At 45.0% G+C, this 24,007-nt stretch overlaps 1 protein-coding gene across 1 annotated transcript in view; it reads right to left on the bottom strand.

The window, feature by feature from the left end:
* UBE2G1 (ubiquitin conjugating enzyme E2 G1) overlaps window positions 1-24,007 on the bottom strand; it is a 685,202-nt gene that overhangs the window by 70,206 nt on the left and 590,989 nt on the right. The window lies entirely within an intron of this gene.

Below are 24,007 nucleotides of genomic sequence, written 5' to 3'. Positions count from 1 at the left end.
GATGGCTCAGAGAATCTGCTTCTGTGTGAGATGGCAGAAAATGAAATCAGAGGTTTTGTGGGCAGAAAAAGGCATTACGGGAAGAGCTCAAGAGTCAAATCTGAAATTTGGTGGAATGCAACAGTCTGATCTGACGACAAATCCATAACCCATACGTTGAGGAAAAATTAAAACATCAGATCCTGCCATTCATGCTGGGAATCCTTTACAGGGTAAACATGCTGTCTTCCGTTTCCTTTTCTGCAGGATATCTGCTCGGAAAAAAACCCTCAGGTCAGAACCCTGACAACTATAATGGTGGTAGGAATTAACTCCCTCACTAGCTATCAGGGGAAGGACCCCCCCCCCCCAAATCAGGTATATATTTGAAAAGGCAGGGACATACGAGAAATCGGATCCATGCTGGCCTCCAAAAGGGTCTCGACAGAGGAATCCTAAGCAAGCACCAGATGGGATTTTCAAGGCTTTCACTAGCCTCTGGAGAGAAGTTTAGGGGAGGCTTGACAGAAACTTCACCAGGCCTGAATACTTATTACTATAACAGTGATATGAAGGACATGAACTAGAAAACCCTTTGTCATTTTCTAATATATGATCTTCTAGTAGCAGGCTTTCCTACCCCCCCCCCTCCCATTAGTACCCGCTGCACATAGTATACACGTACCTAAAAGGCATTAAGACCCTATCAACCATGCAGTCAATTGAGACTGACTGGTGTCGGGGTTTAACACCCCTGTTCTTGTGCGAGTAGATCAACTCTGAGGAAGCTTGTGGTAATTGCTCCAGGCCATTTCCAAAAGGAAGAACTATAGCTGTCTGGGCCAGAGGGAATCACAATTATCTTGGGGAATTCCTTCTGAATCTTCAGAAGTACCTTGGATATCAGTGGAAAAGCATACAAGGATCACTCCGAGAAAAAACAAAAGGCATCTGCATTCTAGGCCTTCTTGCATAAAGTAGTGGAACAGAATCTTGTCAGTTGATTGTTCAAAGAGGTCCATTTCAGGAACTCCCTAGAGATGGATCAAATCTTGAAAAGACCCCTAATCTAGTTTCTACTTGTGAGGGTCTACCCTGGGCCTATTCAGCCCGCCTGCCACACAATTTTGCTCCGACAGAATGCAGGATCATACCTCTCAACTTAGAATCAAAAATCTGGACAAAGGCCCATGAAAAGTAGGTACAACTGGCCAAAAATCAGGACACAGATTAAAATTTGCATACATAATGAACAGGTTTTGCAATGGACTTTAACTTTCTTTTCTTTCTGCCTCACTCATTTTAGGATAACAATGAAATTACACAAATCTCTGTTTAAAAAAATCTGTCACTCATTGCGTCTGCTTTTTTTTGTTTTTATTTATTTTTTTTAAGTTTCTTATGCTGTTCCAGCACTATTACAAGCATCAGCAAAATAATTAAGTGGTGGGATAAGCTGTGGGTCTTTCCCAGTTTATTTTATTTTATGTAGCAGATGGCTTTAAGGTGCCTTTCTGACTTTATGGGAAATAAAATCCAGCCAGCAGCTTAGAGCTCCACCTCATAAGAAGTGAGAGAAGCGCAAGCAGCACACAGATGCTGGCGTCCTAGAATTTACTGCTCCTCGTACACAGCAGCAGCAGGTGAGAAATGCTCATCACACCAACACATCACTGCACACGGTGCCAGCAAGGGAACCTATACAAGGCAGAGATGTACCCAGAGACCCAAAGATTGCAAGTACTTTACAAGGACAATTAGAAGCTTCCAAGACTAACCAATGTATAAACTACAAAAGGTGGGGTGACAATCTGTTGTCAAAAAAAAATACACCACCTCTATTTGTGAGATTTTAAGGACAGCCCCATTTGACGCACTGCTCCTTAATTTGGCTTTGGACTGTTCAGCCACAAATGCAGTAAATTAAATATACAGCGAAGTCACAAAATCACAAAGTCTGCTGCCTACATTTAATACGCATCATTTGTAGTGCCCTTAATGTTGTGTTGATCTGTTTGCAAGATTAATTTAGAAAGGACAGTCACCTAAGTAAATCAGAGTAATGAGTATCAGAAAACAGGATGTTTTTTTCTTATATTTGTCAGTTTCATTCCCACTTGTGTGTAGTGCGTGTTGGGAATGGAGTTGTAGGACAGCGGGTCTAGAACCCACAATACCTTGTAAGCTAATTTGGGTCCGATAAGTGTAACGGTGCTCAACAAACATTTGGTATCACAGGACAGCAAAGCAAAGCCTGTATAATATTGCCATTGTGTGTGAAATATGGAACCATAGGGGGAAAAGGTACTTATGTCAAAGAATGGAAAACTTCAGGTCAGTAATTCTCTTTCCATATGTCTATGTGAGAAACTCTATCTTGTTTATCCTTTGCTATCTGATCTCCACTGTAACAGTGACTAGAATTACACATTTCAACAATACGATACTTTATGGTTGTTAGAATGTTCATTGTATGCTTATACACAACTCTGTTGTGCACTTTTATTCCAACTTCAGTAAAGGAAATGCATATTCTAAACTATGCACCGCCATTTGGAATACACTTCCACCAGAGGTGGGAGAAAGTACAGTTGTGCACACTTACCATAAATGTAGATGTTAAGAGTATATTCACTGTTGCAGTCATTACATTTGGGTAATCCATTGGCAAGTTGCCCTCAGTCGGCCTGATTAATAGTCTTGGGTCCTGCATCGGTTGCTCCCTTCTTCCATGAGGTCAGGGGTATAAAACATGCAGCCAACGCCATTACATCAGTTTTTCTTGCCCCAGATGTCAAGTACCCCCTCTAATGGGGAGCAAATAAACATAAAAACACAAAAGTATACCTCCAACCAAAAGCAAATACACCAAAAAGGCTTACAAGCATAGTAAAGGAAAGTAGAGGTACAGCCAGAAAAAACTAGGAAGCTGGAGGGAGGGTAGTCAGGACTGCAACAGTGAATACACTTGAACATCTACATTTATGGTAAGTGTAAACAACTGTACTATGTTCTTTGTGTTTCACTGTTGCAGTCATTACATTTGGGTAGCTTCCCAAAGCTATGGTTGGGAGAAGTTTATACAGCATTAGGGTCAGCTATAAGGCCCTGCAAGGCAGCAGTGGCAAAGCCAGCTCTGGATTTAGAGAAAATTGGTAAATGATAATGCTTGGTGAAAGTACGTATAGAATTCCAGGTAGCAGCTTCTAGGATATCACTTGTAGGAACACCTCTGAGAAAGGCTGTAGAAGTAGATGCAGCCCTTGTGGAGTGAGATCTGATCCCCTGGGGGATAGGTTTTCCATGGTACTTATAGCAGAAATTAATGCAATGGCTTAACCATTTAGAAATGGTTTGTTTTGAAATAGGCTTCCCCCTCTGCCCCTGCAGCAAATGCTACCAGCAATTGTTCATATTTTCCTCGAGATTTAGTCTTGTCCAAGTAGAATCTAAGTTATTTGTGCACATCCAAGGAATGCAGAACCCGTTCCCCTTTGTTCTGTGGATTGGGAAAGAAGGTTGGTTAATGAATGGACTGATTAAGAGCCACACTGGAAACCACCTTGGGCATGAAGGATGGATTGGTCCTGAGAGATACCCTGTCCGCATGAAAGATGATGAAAGGCTTCACTGCCATAAGGGCCTGTAATTCAGATATCCTTCTAGCTGAAGTGAATGCTAAAAGGAAGGCTGTTTTCCAAGAAAGAAATTTTAAGTCTGCAGTAGCAGCTGGCTCGAAAGGAGGTAGAGTGAGTTTCTCCTAAACAAAAAAAGTTAAGGTCCCAGGCAGGGGGAGGAGCTCTTCTGGGTGGTCTCAAGTTTTTTGCCCCTCTGAGATACTGCTTGAGCACAGGATGAGAGAAGAGGGGTGGTTCTATGTTACAGTGAGCTGAAACGGCTGAGGCGTGGATTTTAATGGAGGAAAAAGACAGGCTCTTGTGAAGCATCTCAGTTAAGTATTGCAAAATCAGAGGTAAACTGGGAGCTGCTGTGCTCATCCCTAAAGATTGGCTCCAGGCACAGACTCTTTACCATTTGTCAGGGTAAGATTTTCTAGTACTAGGTCTCCTCGCCTCCAAGATGACATTCCATCACAGATTTGCTGAGGGATAATAAGGGTAAATTTAAGTTATTAGCCAGGCTGCAAGGTTCAAAGTTGGAAGCTGAGGGTGCAAAATTTGGTTCTTCCGCTGAGACAGCAGGGAAGGGGTTTGAGGCAGGTGCCATGGATATATTTACGGCACACTGAGAAGGAGGGGGGTACCTGTGTTGGTGCGGCCAGTCTGGAGCAATCAAAATTATCCTTGGTTTGTCCTGTTTGACTTTTAGTAGAACTTTGGAGAGGAGAGGCAGAGGGGGGAAAGGCACAGACAGATAGGTTTTTCCAGCTGAAGGAGAGCATCCACTTTCCAGGCTTGTTTGTGGGGAGTCCTTGTGCAAAACCTGTCCAACTGGTAGTTCTGGGAGAAGGCAAGTAGATCTATGTCTGGGCTCCCCCATTCGCTTGTAAAGATGTTGAAAATCCATGGTTCCAGTTTCCACTCATGTGGGTCCATGAGGTATCTGCTTAGTACATCTGCTAGTGTATCCAATTTTCCTGGCAGGAATTGAGCTTGCAGGTGCACTTGATAGCTCAAGGCTGAGTTCCACAATGCCATGGCTAGTCTGCCGAGGGGGTAGGAATGTGTACCCCCCTGCTTCTTTATGTACCATATAACCGTGGTGTTGTCAGTCTTTATCATTAGTTGTCCTGGAAGAATGTAGTCCTTGAAGGCTGTCAGAGCATTCTGTACAGCTAACATTTCTTTTTGATTGATATGTAGGTGCATTTGATTTGGGTTCCATTTGCCCTGAACGCACTTCCCTGCCAGGTGAGCCCCCCATACATAAGTGTACTGGATGCGAGTTCCAGTCTTCCCAGGAAATGCTCACAGCCAAACCAACCTTTGTAAACCTGAATTAAAAATTGGTCTCAAGCGAAAGGTAAAGTCAGAAGACCTCCAAATGTTCCACGATTTATTGTTTAAATTCACAAACTAGGGAACCGCCATAAACAGCTCCACTGATATACACCACAAAAACAAACGGCACGATCTACCTAGGTTTCGTCCGTAGACTTCTTCAGAATAATGCACTACATCCTCTTGCCACTTAAATATCCACAGTGAAACCAATTAATCAATAAAACAATATGTCTTTTTAAAGGGTCTTTTTTTTAAAAAAACATAACACATTTGTTGAACGTTGGTGAAATATGCTTATGATCACGATACAAAATGAATTACTCTAAAGTAAATTATAAAAAATAAAACAAACATAAAATAAACATAAAATGATAAAATATGAAAAGGAGAAAAGCTACTATAGTTGTCTGATAGTACTTAAACTATGTAAAACTTCAAAACAATGTGAACCCAATTGTATATACTTCTTGATGTTATGTATGTATATGGTAAATATATTATAACTGTTCCCTAGTTTGTGAATTTAAACAATAAATCGTGGAACATTTGGAGGTCTTCTGACTTTACCTTTCGCTTGAGACCAATTTTTAATTTAGGTTTACAAAGGTTGGTTTGGCTGTGAGCATTTCCTGGGAAGACTGGAACTCGCATCCAGTACACTTGTTTTGGAGTACAGACATTTTTGAGCCCCCCATACATAGTCTGATGCATCTGTAGCTAGGGTTTGGGTAACGGGGTAGTGTGAATGGTAGTCTCTTGTTTTGATGGCATGCCTCTGCCCACCATAGGAACTCCAGGCATAGGCAAGGTATGATAATCATTGTTTCCAGGCTGTGAATGTTGACTCCATAGACTTTTTAGATACCACTGTAGTTTCCTCATATGCAGTCTTGCATATGGAATTAGAAGAATGCAGGAGGCCATGAACCCCAAGGCTTGCAGTATTAGTCTTGCAGATAGCAGGGTTTTTGTGGCCACTTGTCTGAAAGTAAGTTACCAAATGAATTTGCTTCTCTGGCATGAGGAAAGCTCTGGGCAGTTGTATTCAAGCTTGCACCCAGGAATGTAATCTGCTGACAAGGTACCAGTTGTGACTTCTTTTCGTTTATGGTGTACCCCAGACAAGTTAGAACCCTTTTACAAATGCCAGATTTAAAGGTATGCCCTGGTTTTCTGCCTGAATTAGACAATTGTCCAGGTATGGATATATTTGAATATTTCTCTGCCTGCAAAATGCAATAACTGGAGCCAGGCACTTTGTGAATACCCTGGGCGCAGTAGACAAGCCAAAGGGCAGTGCAGAGAACTGATAATGCAAGTAGCCTGCTTTGAAGCGTAGATATCTGCAAGATTCCCTGATTGGGATGTGCAGGTATGCTTCTTTTAAGATCTAGAATTGCCAACTAGGCGTCTTTGCGTAGCATAGGAAGTAACTGGTGAAGAGTCAGCATCTTGAATTTTGGAATCTCCAGAAAGGTGTTTAGAGTAGACAGGTCCAAGACTGGACACCATGATTTGTTGTTTCTGGGTACCAGAAAAAAACTGGAATAGAAACCTTGTCCCTTTTCCTCTTCTGGTACCAGATAAATAGCCCCCATGCTTAAGAGTGAAAGTACTTGTTTTTGAGCCTCTGCCCAATGATTTGGGAGCAGGTCTAGCCACCTGTTTGGTGTTGGCAATGTGTGGAAATGAAATCTGTATCCCTGGGACACTATTTAAAACCCATTTGTCCTGGGTTATGAGTTGCCAGTTCTTTGCATGAAGAGCAATCTTTCACCCCATAGGAGCAGTTAAAAGGTAAGTGTTTGGAAATTTTAAAAGGAAGTCATTGAGAGAGTTTACCATACGGGGGTGTCTTATTTCCTGATTTGGAAGTGGAGGCCGCCCACTGCTTAGTTCTGAGAGTCCCCTGGGACTGAAACTTTTAGTTATGTACTTACCATAACTTTAGATGTTTGGGATCCATCTCGCCTACATTCTGTACTGATGGTCTCGGAGCCGATCCCTCGGCTCCGACTCGGCACGCTATGCTATAGAGCGAAGCCTCTTATTGGCTGAGCTATTCTCTATCCCAGGATGCACCACCACTAATCCCCCAGATCTTGTTTGTCCGCATTCATGCACACATACATAACTTGTTTATATAACATTGCCAGATGTTTCAAGATGAAATAGGATTCTGACCGTCCGATCTCTTCTGATCTCCAAGGAAGGGGGAAGGAGGGTGGGTTATTGGGAATGTAGGCGAGATGGATTCCAAACATCTAAAGTTATGGTAAGTACATAACTAAAAGATGTTATGTGATCCTATCTCGCCTACATTCTGTACTGATGGGACAGCGTCCCTAGCACCTAAATCCTGGGTGGCTCACTGGAACACTCCTGAGCACTGTGGAACCAAATGAAGCTCGCCCCCGAGATGCCACATCCAATTTGTAGTGGGAAATGAAATTGTGCGGGGAAGACCACGTAGCCGCAGCACAAATGTCACTAATGGCAAGCTTAGAATGGAATGCTATTGAAGTAGCCATAGCTCTTGTAGAGTGAGCTTTGACAGAGGTCGTAAGCTCTTTATTAGAAGAGGAATAAGCTTGACTAATACAGTCCCTGATCCATTTGGCAATAGTGACCTTTGTGACGGCTTTGCCCAATTTATTATCCGAAAAGGATACAAACAATTTATCTGTTTTCCTTGTTTGGTCCTATCTAAATAAAAACGCAATTGCCTGTGGACATCTAATGTGTAGAATATGTATTCCGCTTTGAGTACTTTGGAAAGAAAACTGGAAGTTCTAATGACTGTTGTAGACAAAAACTGGAACAAACCTTAGGGACAAAGGATGGATTTGGCCTGAGAGATACTCTATCTTTGTGAAAAACCAGGTACGGAGGTTTTACAGAAAGCTTGAAGCTCTGAAACCCTTCTGGCAGAAGTAATCGCGACCAGAAAGGCAGTTTTCCACGATAGAAATTTCAAATCACATGTTGCTGCCGGTTCGAAGGGGGAGGAAGTTAAGGCACGTAACACCACATCAAGATCCCATGGAGGAGCAGGATGAGAAATCGGAGGTCGTAAAAGCGCAGCACCTTTCATGAAGGTCTTACACAATCTGTTGCTCATTAAAGGTGGGTTTATAGATTCGTGAAAATTGGAAATAGCTGCCAATTGAACCTTGATGGTAGAGACTGAAGAACCTTGATTGAATAGGGAAGCTAGAAATTTCAGGACTTCCGATACAGGAATAGTGATGGGATCCAGACCCCGGAGTTGAGCCCAAATAGCAAATCTCTTCCATTTGCTAGAATACAATTTCTTAGTGGCAGACTTGTGGGCCGAAGATAAGATGTGTACGACTTCCGGGTCTAAGGTATGATTCCTGACTATAGTCGGAAGAGGAGGAGCCAAGCTGTTAATTTCAAGGTGTGGAGGGACTGGTGGAGTAGTCCCAACTGATGAACTAATAGGTCTGGGATCTGATCCAGGAACCATGGACCGTCCAGTGCATATTTCCGAAGATAGGGGAACCATACCTGACGAGGCCAGTAAGGACCAACTAAGATCATTTTGCTCCCCAAATGAGACGCCTTTTGGATCACTCTGGGAAGGAGGGGAACTGGGGGAAAAGCGTATAGCAAGCCGGTTGGCCAAGGATGGGCTAGTGCATCCATAGGGCTCTCCCCCGGAGCCGGAGTGAGGGAGAAGAACTTTTTGCACTTCGCATTCAGCGGGGTTGCGAAGAGGTCGCAACAAGGAATTCCCCATTTGCTGAAAATCTGAGTTGTAACCGTATTGTTCAGAGACCACTCGTGTGGAGAGAGGATAGTTCTGCTCAGTCTGTCAGCTATCACATTGGACTTGCCAGGGATAAGAGTCGCCACTAGAAATCGTTTGGTCTACACTGCCCATTCCCAAACTCTCATGGCCTCTCTGCAAAGGGGGTAGGATCTGGTCCCTCCCTGCTTGTTCAGGTACCAGACTACTGACATGTTGGAGTGAATGGCAATTACGCCCTGAGGGAGGTAATCGTGAAGGGCTTGTAGGAACAGAAACACCGCCCTCACTTCTAAGATGTTGATATGAAGGAGGCTCTCTTCCGAATGCCATTTGCCTTGAACTGACCTGCCCAGGGAATGACCCCCCCACCCCATCTGGGAGGCGTCCGTAGTCAAAGTGGCCACAGGAGGAGGTGGAACAAAGGGTCGTCCCTGATCCAGATTGGAGGGCACCAGCCACCAGCGAAGGTCCCGTTTGCAGGTTTCCGTGATCCATATGAGGTGATTGAGAGGAAGATCCTGAAAGGACCACTGTGTTGAAAGAAGCCACTGGAGAATTCTCATGTGCAACCTTGCTAGGGGAACTAGAAGAACCGTGGCGGACATAGATCCCAATAGCTGCAGGACCATTCTGGCTGGGGCTTTGGATCTGGGAAGTAAGGCTCGAACTTGAGCCTGTATAATTTGTATCCTTTCTGTAGGAAGATAGACCCGCATTCGGTTTGAGTCCATCTCTACTCCGATGAATCTTATGCGTTGAGATGGCAGCAACACAGACTTTGGCCAATTGAAGGTGATTCCAAGGGAAGTGCCCAGTGATATTGTGACTTGTAGGCTCTGCAATAGTAGATGCTTGGAGGTGGCAGTTAGGAGCCAGTCGTCTAGATACGGAAACACCTGGAATCCTAGACCTCTCAGGTGAGCAGTCACGACCGCCAAACATTTGGTGAACACCCTGGGGGCTGTGGTGAGACCAAAGGGCAGCGGAACTGAAAATGACCGTCTCCTAGGCTGAAGCGCAGATGTCTCCTGGACGCTTGATGTACCATGACATGGTAATAAGCGTCCTTGAGATCTATGGAGCACATCCAAACACCTTTCTCCAGCAGTGGGAGAATGGATTGTAGGGTGACCATTCGAACTTGGACTTTTGACTGAACGATTTAGAATGCTGAGATCCAAAATGGGCCTCAAGTCCCCGGTCTTTTTTGGCACCAAAAAGAATCTTGAGTAAGTCCCTAATCCAATCTGGTCTGCGGGGACCGGTTGGATGACTCCTTTTTGAAGCAGCTTTGAGACTTCTAAGGCTGCAATTTCCCGTTGACTGGGTGGCGGGTCCGGGATTTTCTTGGACGGAGGTGGGGAGTGAGAAAAAGGAATGGCGTAACCTCCGGCGATAATTCGAAGCACCCATCGGTCCTGAGTGATACCTTCCCAGGCTTTTAGGTGCCTCGAAAAAAGACCCCCGACTGGCTCCGGAGCTGCACAGTTGGGCAATCCCTCAGGGATTGTGAAAGGCTGAAGAGCCACGAAAGGACTCACAGTCTCCAGTGTTGCGGGGGCCTCTGCCGCCTCTGGGACGGCGTCTTCCAGAAGAATTTCCCCCTCCTCTGCCTCTAGAAGGGGGATCGTCCTGCTGTGAGGGATAAGACTTCTGAGATCTACGGAACCACATTTTCCCTCCTCTTTTAGCCTTGGGGTAAGGCCGAAAGGGAGTGGAAAATCATGTCCCTACGGCAGTCAAAGTCTTACCTTCTTGCTCGCAGCGAGTCAATGTGTCCTTTACCTTGGGTCCAAACAAAGAGGACCCATCAAAGAGGGCGTCGGCAAAGGAAGACTTGAAGGCTTCCACAAAGTGACACAGGCGGAGCCAAGCTTGCCTCCATAGAGCAATACCTGTACCCGCCGCTCTACTCGCCCCCTCGGCCGCATAAGTAATGAGCCTCATGGATGAGTTTGATATGGATGACAGCGCAGCCAACCGTCTGGGCCAGCTGCTCAGGTAGGTTACCCAAGAGGGTATCTGAAAGCTCCTTGATCAGATCCCTCGGAAACCTGGTGAAGTGCGTTAAATAGTTCAGGGATCCAAGGTAAAAGCCGCTGAACTGAGGGTGCGCTTACCGTACCGATCCATGCTCCTAGACTCCTTATTAGGAGGATGGACAGACGCTGAAGCCTCTGCTACATCTTGTTGGGTAGCAGATGCCACCACCAAGGCATCTACAGCCACACCTTTAGTCAAAAACTCCTTCTCCGGGGGTGCTGACAGGAACTTATTTGGGCGAGCAGGCACCGGTTCCACAGAGTCTGGGTGTTCCCACGCCCTTCGACAGATCAAATCTAGGAGCTCGTCGAAGGGCGGAGACACCCAGGAGGCGGAGGGCTGAGCCCCGAAGGCCTTAAGGAACACAGACTCGTCAGCAGAAGGGGGTTTGGAATGCCAGCCGCCTCGTTGTTTGAGGGCTTCCAGGATGTCTGCAAAGGGGACATCATCTGAGGATGACTTAGGGGACCCCTCTGCATCATCAAGATCAGTGTCTGATGTGAGAGACTCATCGGGGGAGTCAACGTGCTTCCTCTTGCACGATCTTTTCCTTGGGGGTTCCTCCGAAGAAGCTTCAGAGGGACCTCCAGGAAGGGGGGAACCCCCAGTGGGGGTGACCTCAGGCCCCGGGGCTCCGCTGTCTAAGGACAGGGGGACTGCCAAAGACCCAGTCTCCGTATGCAGGGAAGGTGCTGGAGAGACCGTGGAGGTAGCCAAAGAAGATTTGGCTAACGCACTCCTCATGGCCCTAAAGGCTGGACCACCAGAATCCTGGGAAGGTCCAACTCCCGTGGCCACAACAGTAGACTGTACCCCCGCAGCCAACGCACAGAGAGGAAGGCTTGGGACCGAAAACATCAGTCCCGAAGCGTCCCCCCCCGGGGCCGACAGAGGAGGTCCGCGTACCGAACTCCAACTCGAGAGCCGGGGTTGGAGTAAGGGTTGGGGCCGACCCAAAAACCTCCATCGGTTCCACCAGCACCGGCTCCAACGGTGCCGAGGCTGTTGGAGGAGGAACCATAACTACAGGGTGGACCATCGGCTCCGAAGCCAAATGGGCTGGAGCCGAAACTAACTTTTGGAACACAGGAGACTGGAAAAGTCTTAGGAGCACCCTGTCGATGTCCGAATCAGACATCTTGGAGGATCTAGATGAAACCGATCGGGTCCGAACTGACTTCTCCATCGGCTCCAAAGGACTGGGGGACCGGCTCCGAATGGACTCGACCAATATAGGTTCCGAGGGAGATCCCAAAACAATTTCCCTCGGTGCAGAGGAGGGCTTCGGCGCCGAAGGGGAAGAGTCTGAGCCGGCAACCCTCATCAGCTCCAAAATCAGTGGAGCCGATGAAGGTGACCCGCCTCTCGACGCCCCAGTCCTCTGCTCCGAAACCAGAGGAGTCGAGACTGGAGGCATCGAGGCAGACCGTTCCACCCTCGGCTCCGAAGTCCGTGGAGCCGATGGAGAAGCCTGCCTAGGTTTCTTAGCAGTCGGTTCCGACAGGCTGGTCAGAGCCGACGCTTTCTTCTTCTTGGTAGGAGAGGATGAGGAAGATAAGGCCTCCTCGAAGGAGAGTTTAATCAGCCCTTTCAGTATTAATTTATTCTTCCTCTCTTGGAGGACTCTAGATGAAAAGGCGTGACACACGCTACAGGACTCCTGTAGGTGCTTGGCGCCTAAACAATATACGCACGAGGAGTGGTCATCGGTTATAGACATCTTATAACCGCACCTCGTGCACTTTTTGAACCCTGAGGGTCTATGTTCTTTTGACATAATGCCTATCAAAAACCACTAAACATGAGAAAGAAGCACTATCGGAACAAATACTTTACCACAAAAATATTTAACTTTAAACTTATAACTTTTTTTTTTTTTAAACGATACAATACAATGACAGAAAAACACTAAAAAGGAGGGCCAAGACCCTCTAACTTAAACAGGTACTTGACCTCCTTGAAAAAATAAGAGAAACTAGCTGAAGAATAGGGGAAGGCCCCTCTAACTTAAACGGGAAACCTTTCCCTTAAACACACAATTTACCTCAAAAAAATGTACCAAAACACACTCGTACAACAATAGCTGTTAAAACAGCTTTTGGGTAATAAGAAATTTCCTGACAGGAAACTTTAGAAAAAACAGTACTTAGCTCAGCCAAGTTTGAGACCACGTCCTAGCTTGTAAGCGGCAAACGAGATTTGGGGGATTAGTGGTGGTGCATCCTGGGATAGAGAATAGCTCAGCCAATAAGAGGCTTAGCTCTATAGCATAGCGTGCCGAGTCGGAGCCGAGGGATCGGCTCCGAGCCCATCAGTACAGAATGTAGGCGAGATAGGAACACATAACATCCTGGGGTTTTGCTGTGTCTGGGTTTGGCTTAAAAGGATCTGGAAGGGGCTGGGAAGGACCAATTCTTAGTAGGCCAGTGCCTACTAAATCTTGGAGGTTGCACTTGTAAGAAATCTTTAACAGTTTGCATAGATGTAGCTTTATCTTCCATCTTTTTAAGAACTTCAGCCTTACTGCCAAACAGGCAGTCCTGATTTAAAGGAGCATCCATAAATTTAGCTTTAACATGATCGGCAAAGTTTGCTCCTTAAGCCAAGCATGCCTTCTAAGCAGACCCAGTAACAGCAGCCCTGCAAGAGGCCTCTAAAGAATCAAAACCACACTGCAAAGTAGGTTTTCCAACTTGTTCAGCAGAATGAATTAAATCCTGTAAATCTTTATTTTCCACATAGACAGGAATCATCATTTTCTGTTTAAGCAGTCCAATAATATGCTGATTTTTCAACATATGAAATTGGCAGTTTAAAGCTCGGATTGACAAAGTTGCAGAAGTATAAACCTTTTTACCCCATCTACCCAGCCCCCTGGAGTCTCTATCAGGAGGAGTAGGATTTTTAGCAGTAAAAGCCTTAATTGCCCTTGGGCCCCTGAGAAATGGTTTCTGGATCCGCAACAGGATTTTTGAAAAGGAACTTGTGGGATTCAGGAACCCTGTAGTATATCTGTCAGGTTTACTAGGAGCCGGAGGCAGGGAGTCAGGGGCTAAACTGGATTCCGAGAACACATCAACAATGTCTAGTACAGGAAGTATAGCCAAAAGCCTATGCTGAGGTATAAGGAAATCCCTAAGCCTCTTTTTTGAATCAGAAAATTCCTGGCTTTCCCAGTGGAAATGCTCCCTTAATGTAAAGTTTCTCCAAAAGAAAAATCCTCAGCAGGGGAAGTAGAGGGAATGGAATTCCCCTGCATCAGAATCTTCGTAAGTAGGTACGGACAAATCCAGGTCATTAAAAAAAGAGTCAGAAGAAACAGAATCCTGATAAGATTAATAATCAAGCTCAGCCCTAGGCCTCTTGGGGGGGGGGGGGGTTGACTACCCCTGATTAGAGTAATTAGACTACCCCTGATTAGAGTAATTAGATCTTCGGCCATTTTTATCATTTGATTTTTAGGCATAGGGGCCTGAACATGCAGCCTGGGCATCGTTTTTTTAGACATGGATCGAGATTTAGGCCTTAGTAATGAAGGAGGTATTGATTTAATACTCAAGTCTGTAGGTCTGAATACACCCCTCAGAAGCCAGTGCCTGTACAGGGGCACCGGACCCATCCATGGTAGAGACATCTGCGGGTTCCATAGGTGAAGTATCTCGCGGCATACCTGACTCCAAATGGGTCTCAGTTGAGGCTTGCAAATCAGAAGTAGCGGGCATCAGGGGCTGCGAAAGCACCTCACTGAGTACCAGCTAACTGGCTTAGGAGAAGCGTAGTCAGCAGTTTTGGACCTCGGCGGCATGTCTCTGTCTTTGCGCTTTTTCAGAATCCCGGTAGTCGGATGGCTAACCAATGACATTTCTGGATAATTAAACAGAGAAAGTAGAGTTTTGTACCTACCATAAATGTAGATGTTCGAGTGCTAATACAGCTGCAGTCATAACAGATGGGTTCTCCTGCTGTCAGGCGGGTCCTCGGTCGGCCGAATTCCAAAGTCTAGGTCCGGCGTCAGTTGTCGTCGCTTCTTACTTGACGTCAGTGCGACAGGGGTATAAAAGAACCAGCCAACGCCATTTTCTTTAGTTTTTCTTGCCCCAGATGTCAGGTGCCCCCAGAAGGAAGGCAATACATAAATTTGTGTAATAAAGCAATGCCATATAATCAACATACAGTAGTGCAAGCAAATACACCATAAATGAATACCCCAATCAGATTGTATGAGGAGGTGTTAGCCAATAGGCCTGTCCCAAGAGGGGAAGGAGGGAGGGAAACCTGGACTGCAGCTGTATTAGCACTCGAACATATACATTTATGGTAAGTACAAAACTGTACTATGTTCATCATGCATACAGCTGCAGTCATAACAGATGGGTAGAATCCCAAAGCTAAGAAATGGGTGGTAGGCACTAGGTGGAACTAGGAGGAGACAGGATGCCCTGCAAGACTGCAGTGGCAAAGCCTGCTCTAGATTTGGAGTATAATGGAAGGTGGTAGTGTTTGGAGAAGGTATGCACAGAACTCCAAGTGGCTGCTTCTAAAATATCTTTGGTAGGAACTCCTCCGAGGAAAGCTGCAGAGGTAGCCGTGGCCCTTGTGGAGTGAGATCTGATGCCTGTAGGTACAGTTTTGCCATGAAAAGAACAAAAGCATATGCAGTGGGCTATCCATTTTGAGATCGTCTGTTTGGAAATTAGCTTCCCTTGAGCTCCTATAGCATAGGACACAGAGCTGTTCTGATTTTCTGAAAGGCTTTGTTCTGTCCAAATAATAACGCAGTTGTCTGTGGATGTCCAAGGAATGTAGTAATCTTTCCCCTTTGTTTTGAGGATTAGGATAAAAGGTAGGTAAGTGTATAGCCTGATTCAAAGCTACCCTGGATACCACTTTTGGCATAAAGGACGGGCTGGTTCGTAAGGAAACTCTGTCCTGATGGAAGATGATAAAAGGCTGCACAGCCATTAGGGCTTGTAATTCCGACACCCTACGAGCTGAGGTAATAGCCAGAAGGAAAGCTGTTTTCCAGGACAAATATTGCAAATCTGTTGAGGCAGCAGGCTCAAAAGGAGGCAAGGTCAGTTTTTCTAGAATGAAACTGAGATGCCAAGCAGGTATTGGTTTGTTTCCTTGGGGGTTTTATATTCTTAGCCCCACTGAGGAACGGTCTTAAGAGGGGGTGAGAGAATAAAGGTGGATCAGTGTTGTATTCTGCAGAAATGGCGGAGGCATGGATTTTGATGGAGTAGAATGAAAGCCTACTGCTTAGCAGCTCAGCTAGATACTGTAATCTTTGAGGTAAATTCAGTTTTCCAGGATTCTGGCCCTTTTTCTCATTCCAGGCACAAAACAGTTTCCATTTTGCGGAGTAAGCTTTTCTAGTAGATGGCCTTCTGGCCTCCAAAATGACATCCTGCACCTCCTTGGAGAGTAGGGTCTGTTGTGATGTTAAGGAATCTTCCATGCGGCCAGATAGAGTGTTTTCAGCTGACTGTGAAGAGTTTTGAAGCAGTGCCGAGTCAGAAGAAGAGGCATTAGAGGCAGGGTTCATGGTGGGGAATGCGTCAAGCTCCTCAGGAGTGGGTACCAGTGTTGTCTTGGCCAGTCTGGAGCAACAAGAATCATCTTTGGTCAGTCTGCTCTGGTTTTTATTAAAACTTTGGGCAGCAGAGGAAGAGGTGGGAAGGCATAAACTGTCATTGTTGTCCAACTGAAAGAGAGAGCGTCCAATCTTCAGGCCTTTGGATGAAAAATCCTTGAGCAGAATTTTGTCAATTGGTGATTTTTGTGGGAGGCAAAGAGATCTATGTCTAGCCTTCCCCATGCTTGAATTATCTCTGTAAAAACTTGAGGATGCAACTTCCATTCGTGTGGATATGTCATATTTCTGCTTAGGTTGTTTGCCAGCGTGTTTTCCTTGCCTGGCAAGTACTGTGCTTGACGTTTGATTTGTAAGTCCAGAGCCATGTTCCAAAGTGACATGGCCAGCCTGCATAGGGGGTATGAATGGGTTCCTCCCCGTTTGTTTATGTACCACATTACTGTGGTGATGTCTGTCCTTATCAATAGTTGACCTGGATGCAGACGGTCTTTGAAAGCTATAATAGCATTTATTACTGCTAGCATTTCCTTTTGATTGATGTGAAGGTGCTTTTCTTTTTGGGACCATTTGCCCTGAATGCACCGATCTGTCATGTGCGCCCCCCAGGCATAGTCCGAGGCGTCTGTTGTGATGACTTGATTTGCTTGAGGTTTGCTGAATGGGAGACCTGTGTTTGTATGGCATGCTTGAGCCCACCACAGAAATTCCTTTTGAAGACATGGAATTAGTGGTATTATTGTTTTCAAACGGTGGCTGTGTTGAGACCACAGGTTTTTCAGGTACCATTGAAGTTTCCTCATATGCAGCTTTGCACATGGGATTAGTAGGATGCAAGATGCCATGAATCCCAGAGCCTGCAGGATTTTCCTTGGTCAGCCTGGTGAAATTTGCTAGTGTTGAGTTAGTTGCCCCTGCTTCTCTGGCGTGTGGTAGGCCATCTGGGTGTGTGTGTCCAAGTTGGCACCCAAGAAAATTATTTTCCGAGAAGGTATTAGCCTTGATTTCTTTTTGTTGACTCTGTATCCCAGAGAATTCAACAACATTATTACATAAGCCAGATGTTTCAGAAGTATGTGCTTGCTGTCCGCTTGGATCAGGCAGTTGTCCAAATAGGGGTATATATTTGTATCCCTTGAAGTCTGCAGTAGGCAATTACTGATGCCAGGCATTTCGTGAATACTCTGGGCGCAGTAGATAAGCCAAAGGGCAATGCAGAGAATTGATAATGGGTTGAACCTGCAAGAAATCTGAGGTATCTTCTGCAATTTTGTCTGATTGGGACATGCAGGTATGCCTCCTTGAGGTCCAATGTTACCAGCCTAGACTCCTTGCCCAGCATGGGAAGAAGCTGCTGTAAAGTGAGCATCTTGAATTTTGGTACGAGTAAAAATGTGTTTAGGATGGATAGGTCCAAAATAGGTCTCCAATCTTTTCCCTTCCTTGGTACCAGGAATAGTCTGGAATAAAAACCTTGACCTTGTTCGTGAGTAGGTACCTCTTTAACAGTTTCATGTCCATGAGATCTGAAATTTGTCTTTGTGCCTCTGCCCTTCGATTGTGTGGCAGGTTTGGCATGCCTCTCATTTTTGGAAGGGTGTGAAAATGGAATCTGTAGCCTCTGTTTATAATGTCCAGGATCCATTTGTCTTGTGACAATATGCCAATTTTTTGAAAATGCCAGCTTTCCGCCTAAGGGTGCTGCCATTTGAGCCTTGCTTGGCATGCAAAGGGGAAAGTCATTGGGCTTGCTTTCTGAATGGCTGCGAACTATCCTCACCACCTCTGTGTAGGAGCTTGCCATTGTCTGTCTCTAAACGATCCTTGGAATTGCCCTCTGCCCTCGGGCACCTGTATCTACCGTCTGTCCGTGGCTGGAAAGGACTAATTTTTGGTAGGCCAATTTCTACTGAAACGTGGGGGTTGTACCTGTAGAAAATCTTTCACTGTTTGCACTGATTTAGCCTTTTCCTCCATTTTCTTTAATACCTCCTCAGCATTAGCACCAAATAATACATACTTTTGTAGAGGGGCATCTAGTAATTTAGCTTTGACATGATCTGGTAAGGTTTGTTCCTTGAGCCAGGCATGTCTACGTATGACTGATCCTGTAACAGCAGCTCTACATGAGGCCTCTAGAGCATCAAAACCACATTGCAAGGTATGTTTACCCACTTGTTCTGCACTATGCATCAAATCCTGCAACTCCTTCAAGTCTGGTTGTTCAGGTTGTGACATTTTACTTCTCAATTGTGATAACAGAAACTGTTGGTACTTTGGCATATGGAACTGGTAGTTTAATGCCCTCATGGTTAAGATGGCCGAGGTATATACCGTTTTTCCCCACCTTTCTAAGGATCTGGAATCTCTCTTGGAAGGTAATGGATTTTTAGCAGTGGAGGCCTTAATTCCCTTGGGGCCCTGTGAGATAGTTTCTGGGTCAGCCGCATGGCTTTTGTATAGAAATTGGTGAGAGTCAGAAACCTGGTAGTACCTGTCAGGCTTGACTGGGGCTGGAGGTAAAGAATCTGGGTTAACGCAGGCCTCAGAGTATACATCATCTAGTATGTCCAAGACAGGAGGTATAGCCAGAGGCCTGTGCTGAGGTAGCAAGAGAAAATCCCTAAGCCTTTTCTTGGAATCTTGAGTACTCTTGGCCTTCCCAGTGGAAGTGTTCCCTTAAAGTATGCCAGGTTTCCCCAAATGAGTAATCCTCTGGGGGGCATACAGAGGGAATGGACTCCTCTGCATCAGAATCTTCAAAAGGGGAGTAAGAAAGTTCCTGTTCAGACTGCTCTGATATAATGGAGGCCTGATCAAAGGAAGGGGATTCTTCCTCCACTCTGTGCCTTTTGTCCGGGGGGGGTTGAGAACCCCTGATGAGTAATTAAATCCTCAGCCATTTTAAGCATCTGTTTTTAGGCATGGGGCCTGGAGATGGGCCCTGTGTAGCTTGTCTCTTAGAAAGCATGGCTGCTTTAGACTTAGTGAAAGCCTTGATGGAAAAAGAAGAGGAAGGTCTGAAGACACCTTGAGAGGAGGCAGACCTGTCTACATTTTGAGATTCACCACCAAGAGTGGCTTCGGTATCTGTAGTCGGGGTGTGGGCCGAAGAGCCTGCGACCTCGGGCACAGAAGACACTGCCAATGAAGTGTCGTCGGTAGTCAGGGGCTGCGTAGGCGCCTCGCTGAGAACCGGACCACCTGTAGTCGGCTTTGGCGTGGTGTCGGTACAGGTCGCGGACCTCATGTGTCGGTCCTTATCTTTGCACTTTTTAGACAAAACTGGAGTCGGAGTATCCGACATAATAGTTAAATTTTTTGCCAAAATAATGCTGGGCGAACTCCGCCCAGCGCTTAATGGTGCGTTTGTTGAATATAACACAAAAACTACAGACCGAGACGTCGTGGTCTGGGCCTAAACAAGGAATACAGAGGGAATGAAAATCCTTATGCGGTATTTGCTTCCCACATGAAATACAATTATTAACTTTGTCTGACATCGGTCTGAGGCAAGAAAAGTTTCCCCAACGGGGTACTTGGCTTTCAAGAAGACTTCGGTTGCAAAATTTTAGTAATTTCAGGAGCTGGCCGACCGGCACTTGCGAACTGCTTCTGCTTAGGGCACTGCGCGGCAAGAAAGACTGAAGAAAATGGTGTCGGCTGGTTCTTTTATACCCCTGTCGCACTGACGTCAGGGAAGAAGCGACGACAACCGACGCCGGACCTAGACTTTGGAATTCGGCCGACCAAGGACCCGCCTGACGGCAGGAGAACCCATCTGTTATGACTGCAGCTGTATGCACGATGAACATCCGAAATATTTAGAGGCAAAAATGTTCCGATGACAGGTAGTGCATGATTAAATAAAGCACAAAACCGACAGCAAGGTACGTCAGGGTCTAGGCAAAGAATACAGTACAAATGAAAATATTTGAGGTATTTGCTTTCCACAAGTAATGCAATTATTAACTTTTACTGATATCGGTAAGGAGCGAGAAAAAGTTTCCCCAACGGGGTACTTAACTTTTAGTTGAAGACTTCAGTTCTGAAACTCGAAAATGAAAATTTCAGGAGTCTGCCGACCGGCACTTGCGAACTGCTTTGGGCACCGCATGGCAAGAAAAACTGATGTAATGGCGTCGGCTGCATGTTTTATACCCCTGACTACCTGACGTCATGGAAGAAGGGACAGCAACCGACGCAGGACCCAAGACTTTGTTAATCAGGCCGATTGATGGCAAACAGCCAGCAGATTACCCAAATGTAATGACTGCAACAGTGAAACACTAAGAATATCAAACCTGCCAGAATTATTTAAAACTAAATACAAGGACAATTTACTGAAAAACTGTAAATGGTCTCGCTAATCTCACACACTAGTCAATCTTGTTTATACACGTGTTGTATGTGCTTAAAGTACTAAACTCCACCTACTGACTACCTTCATTGCTCAGGTTTGTGTAGTAAACATAAGTACTTGTCATACCCCACCTTCTGCTGTGAGGCATAGTTAACCTTAAGCATGAATACAACAAAATCCTTTTCTTGCCTGCTGTTAGGGAAGAAAGCAGTGGCCATTACCTCGAAAGTGAGACGGTTCCTATTATATGTAGCAGCATTTTGTAGTCCGGACCATCAACAAAGCTCCCAGGGAAAAAGTTACACGGCACGGAGAACTTCAGGTCCACATCACAAGTACTAGCCACTATCTCTAGTATTTTACTTATTTATATGGGATAATGGACATTTTATGGCCTCTTCCTTATGCAGTAGGCTCCCGTTACTCCCAAATGTGAGCCGGGGCCACCACAAACCAGTTTCTGTTTCAACTCAAGTGGGAAGAGGGTATAAACAATGAAAAGTCTTCCAGACAGACTGTATAGTCAAGTCGTACGTCTGCCTCCTTGTATAAAATATGCTGTTTTATTCCTGAACTGTTCGACAAAAAATTGCACTTCCCAAGATGTCCTGACTTTCGAGGAACACTTGTAAATGCTTTCAAACTCCCGCCCACCCAGTCTCAGACAAGTCAGGCAGTGCATCATGATCATGAAGCTGTCATCACACATCCCCTGCAGTTGGGATATGTTGGCATGGTGACATCAGCCATTCTCAGAAAAAAATCAGAGTTGAAGGGGCCACTTGGAAATTTGTGGCACCCCATTATTTTGGGCTCAAAACCAGTAAACAGAAGAATTCGGTACTGCTGAGAGGTATGTGTAGGATACCTGTAAAAGAGAGAGTGCTGTGAAGCTATACTGCAAGCTAACGTGGCTAGTCTGCAGAGGGGATATGACCTGGTTAAACACTCATTTATTGATGTACCACATGACTCCGGTATTGTCCAATCTGAAGAGATCCCTGGAACCAAAAATAATTTAGAGAGTTTACTGCCTTGATCAGAGAAAGCATCTCTTGTGCATGCATCTGTCCATTGCATCCCGCACACCCTGCACTTTTATCCCTCCTGAAACTGCTCCCAAAGAAAAGCCATGAGCAGTCTGTAGTAAATGGCTACATTGGAACAGGGAGAGAAAAGGGGAGACATGGCTACAAAAATATCTTAACTCTTAAGTATTTGTCTTCTGCAATCTCAGCCCTGGGATTTGAAAATACAGTGTTGGTCCTGGAATCAGAGGCGCTTCAGATATGACTTTTCTCATGTGAATTTTTGTCTGGGGTATTATGGGAATCAGAGGCTATGAGGCCCAAAATACTGAGGTATTCTGTCAGTGAATGAAGTTGGAGTGAAAAACCTTAGAAACAGATCTAGACACGGATTAATTTTTTTTCCTGTGGAAGAAGTTTATTTGAACCTAGAAGCAATCCTGTTTGAAGAGGGAATCCTAGCCTGTCCAATAACTCTCTCACCCTAGAGATTCCTGACACTTTGCAGAGTCTTTTCCAAAGACAAAGTAGTCATCTAAATAAGAACAAATTATGTATACCCTGTAGCCTGAAATCTACAACTTGAGCGAGACATCTTGTGAACATGCCTGGTGCAGTGGATAGTCCAAAGGCTAAAGCACACAAATTGTGTTATCCAGACAACCATAAGTGTCAGAAGTCTGTATAAATGGGGATGGGATAAGCACCGTTTAAGTTAACTGTTTACAGAAAGCTTGAAAGAGGAAGGAGAGATAACTGTGTGTGTGTGTGTGTGTGTGTGTGTGTGTTTGGGGGGGGGGGGGGGGGGGGTTGTGAAGTGACATGCTGAGTGAAGATTCAAAACTAGTTTCCAAGCATTTTCTTTATTTATCCACTAAACATCCTTCAATAAACCATTCCCCACCTGGGAAGGAAGAAATGTTTCTACCGCTCCTTGGGACACAATGAGATAGAGAACTGAGGGGGGGGGGTCTGATATGGAGGATGAAGAATGGCCCCCGGAAAGGGAGAATTACCTCACACTGCCATCTCTAAGCCTGATGAATTATCTTCAGAACCCACTTGTCTGTAGCTACCTGTTGACAGAGAGAAACAGACAAACTGGCAGAAAATTGGCTCAGGATGGGAGAAGTCAAAAGGTCTCTTGAATAGTCATTTAGACTTGGATTGTTCTTGGCTTTGGCAGGTTTGATTTTTTTTTTGAACACCCTTGCCACTAAAGACTCTACCTGTGTTCTACTGATTTTTATTTTGCTTTTTGCCAAAATTTGGATGAGGAGCTATAGAATCCCTTAGAAAATTTGGAAAAGGGTAGAAAAAGATTTCCTGGATAAGCTTACCATTAACACGCATCACCTTTGCAGCAGAGGGGCCAAAAACAATAACTAACCAAAGGGAGATTTAAATCTTATTTTTATCTGAGATTTTGAGAATGCAACCATGCAAACCTCCTCAAAACAGTACCAGTGGGCACAGCCTTAGAAGTAGCAAAGACATACGCACTGAACAATGAACAGGGACCAGTGCAATAGAATTAAATTTAAAAACAAATTTTTTCCTCAATGTCAGATAAAACGTTTCACACTTTCTCAATTAGTCGGAACAAGCCAACAGCCTGACAATTCAACAATTCGAAAAATCAAAGTTGCAGAAATGTGCACCCCCCCCATACTTAATGTTCCCATCCTCATCAGAAAAAGCATAATTATAATAAAAAGTTTAGCAGCAATGGGATCCAATAAAGCTATAGCTACTAGGTCACGTTTTGGAATAGTGTACAAAAAATTAAGACGGAGGATAAATATATCCTATCCACCTTTTAAGGGTAGCTCTCTGACTATCAGAAAAAATGCAAGACCTTAACATTCTCTAAAGCAGACAGAACAGGGGAGTGCATATAAGTTAGTTGAAATTTGTTCTGTAACTTATAGCATTGTCTAAGGGACAGAGAAACCTCAGTGTTCTCTCACCAAAAACGCTGGCAGATTCTAGAAAAAGTCTCGGAGACAGAACTCCCTACAGGAAGAATCAGAAATTGAGCTCTTCTCAGTCCGAATCAGAAATCAGATGAAATCCCTGTATTGGATTCAGAATCTTGAAATCTGTTCAGGAAATCTATCTTTTTCTTTTACAAAAATTACTTGACAAGTAAAATCAATAAGCCTGAATTAAATCCTGAGACAGAACCCAGAAAATTACTCTTAAGGAAATAGGATAAGTAGCCATAGTTTTCCATTTCTGACAGGAAAAAATGGGAAC

Source organism: Protopterus annectens, chromosome 9.part0 (genome assembly GCF_019279795.1).
Source record: "Protopterus annectens isolate FY-2018-M chromosome 9.part0, PAN1.0, whole genome shotgun sequence".
In the NCBI taxonomy this organism is placed as follows: Eukaryota; Metazoa; Chordata; order Ceratodontiformes; family Protopteridae; genus Protopterus; species Protopterus annectens.
The sequence above is the reverse complement of the archived record's forward strand: the minus strand, read 5'-3'. Positions and strand labels throughout refer to the sequence as shown.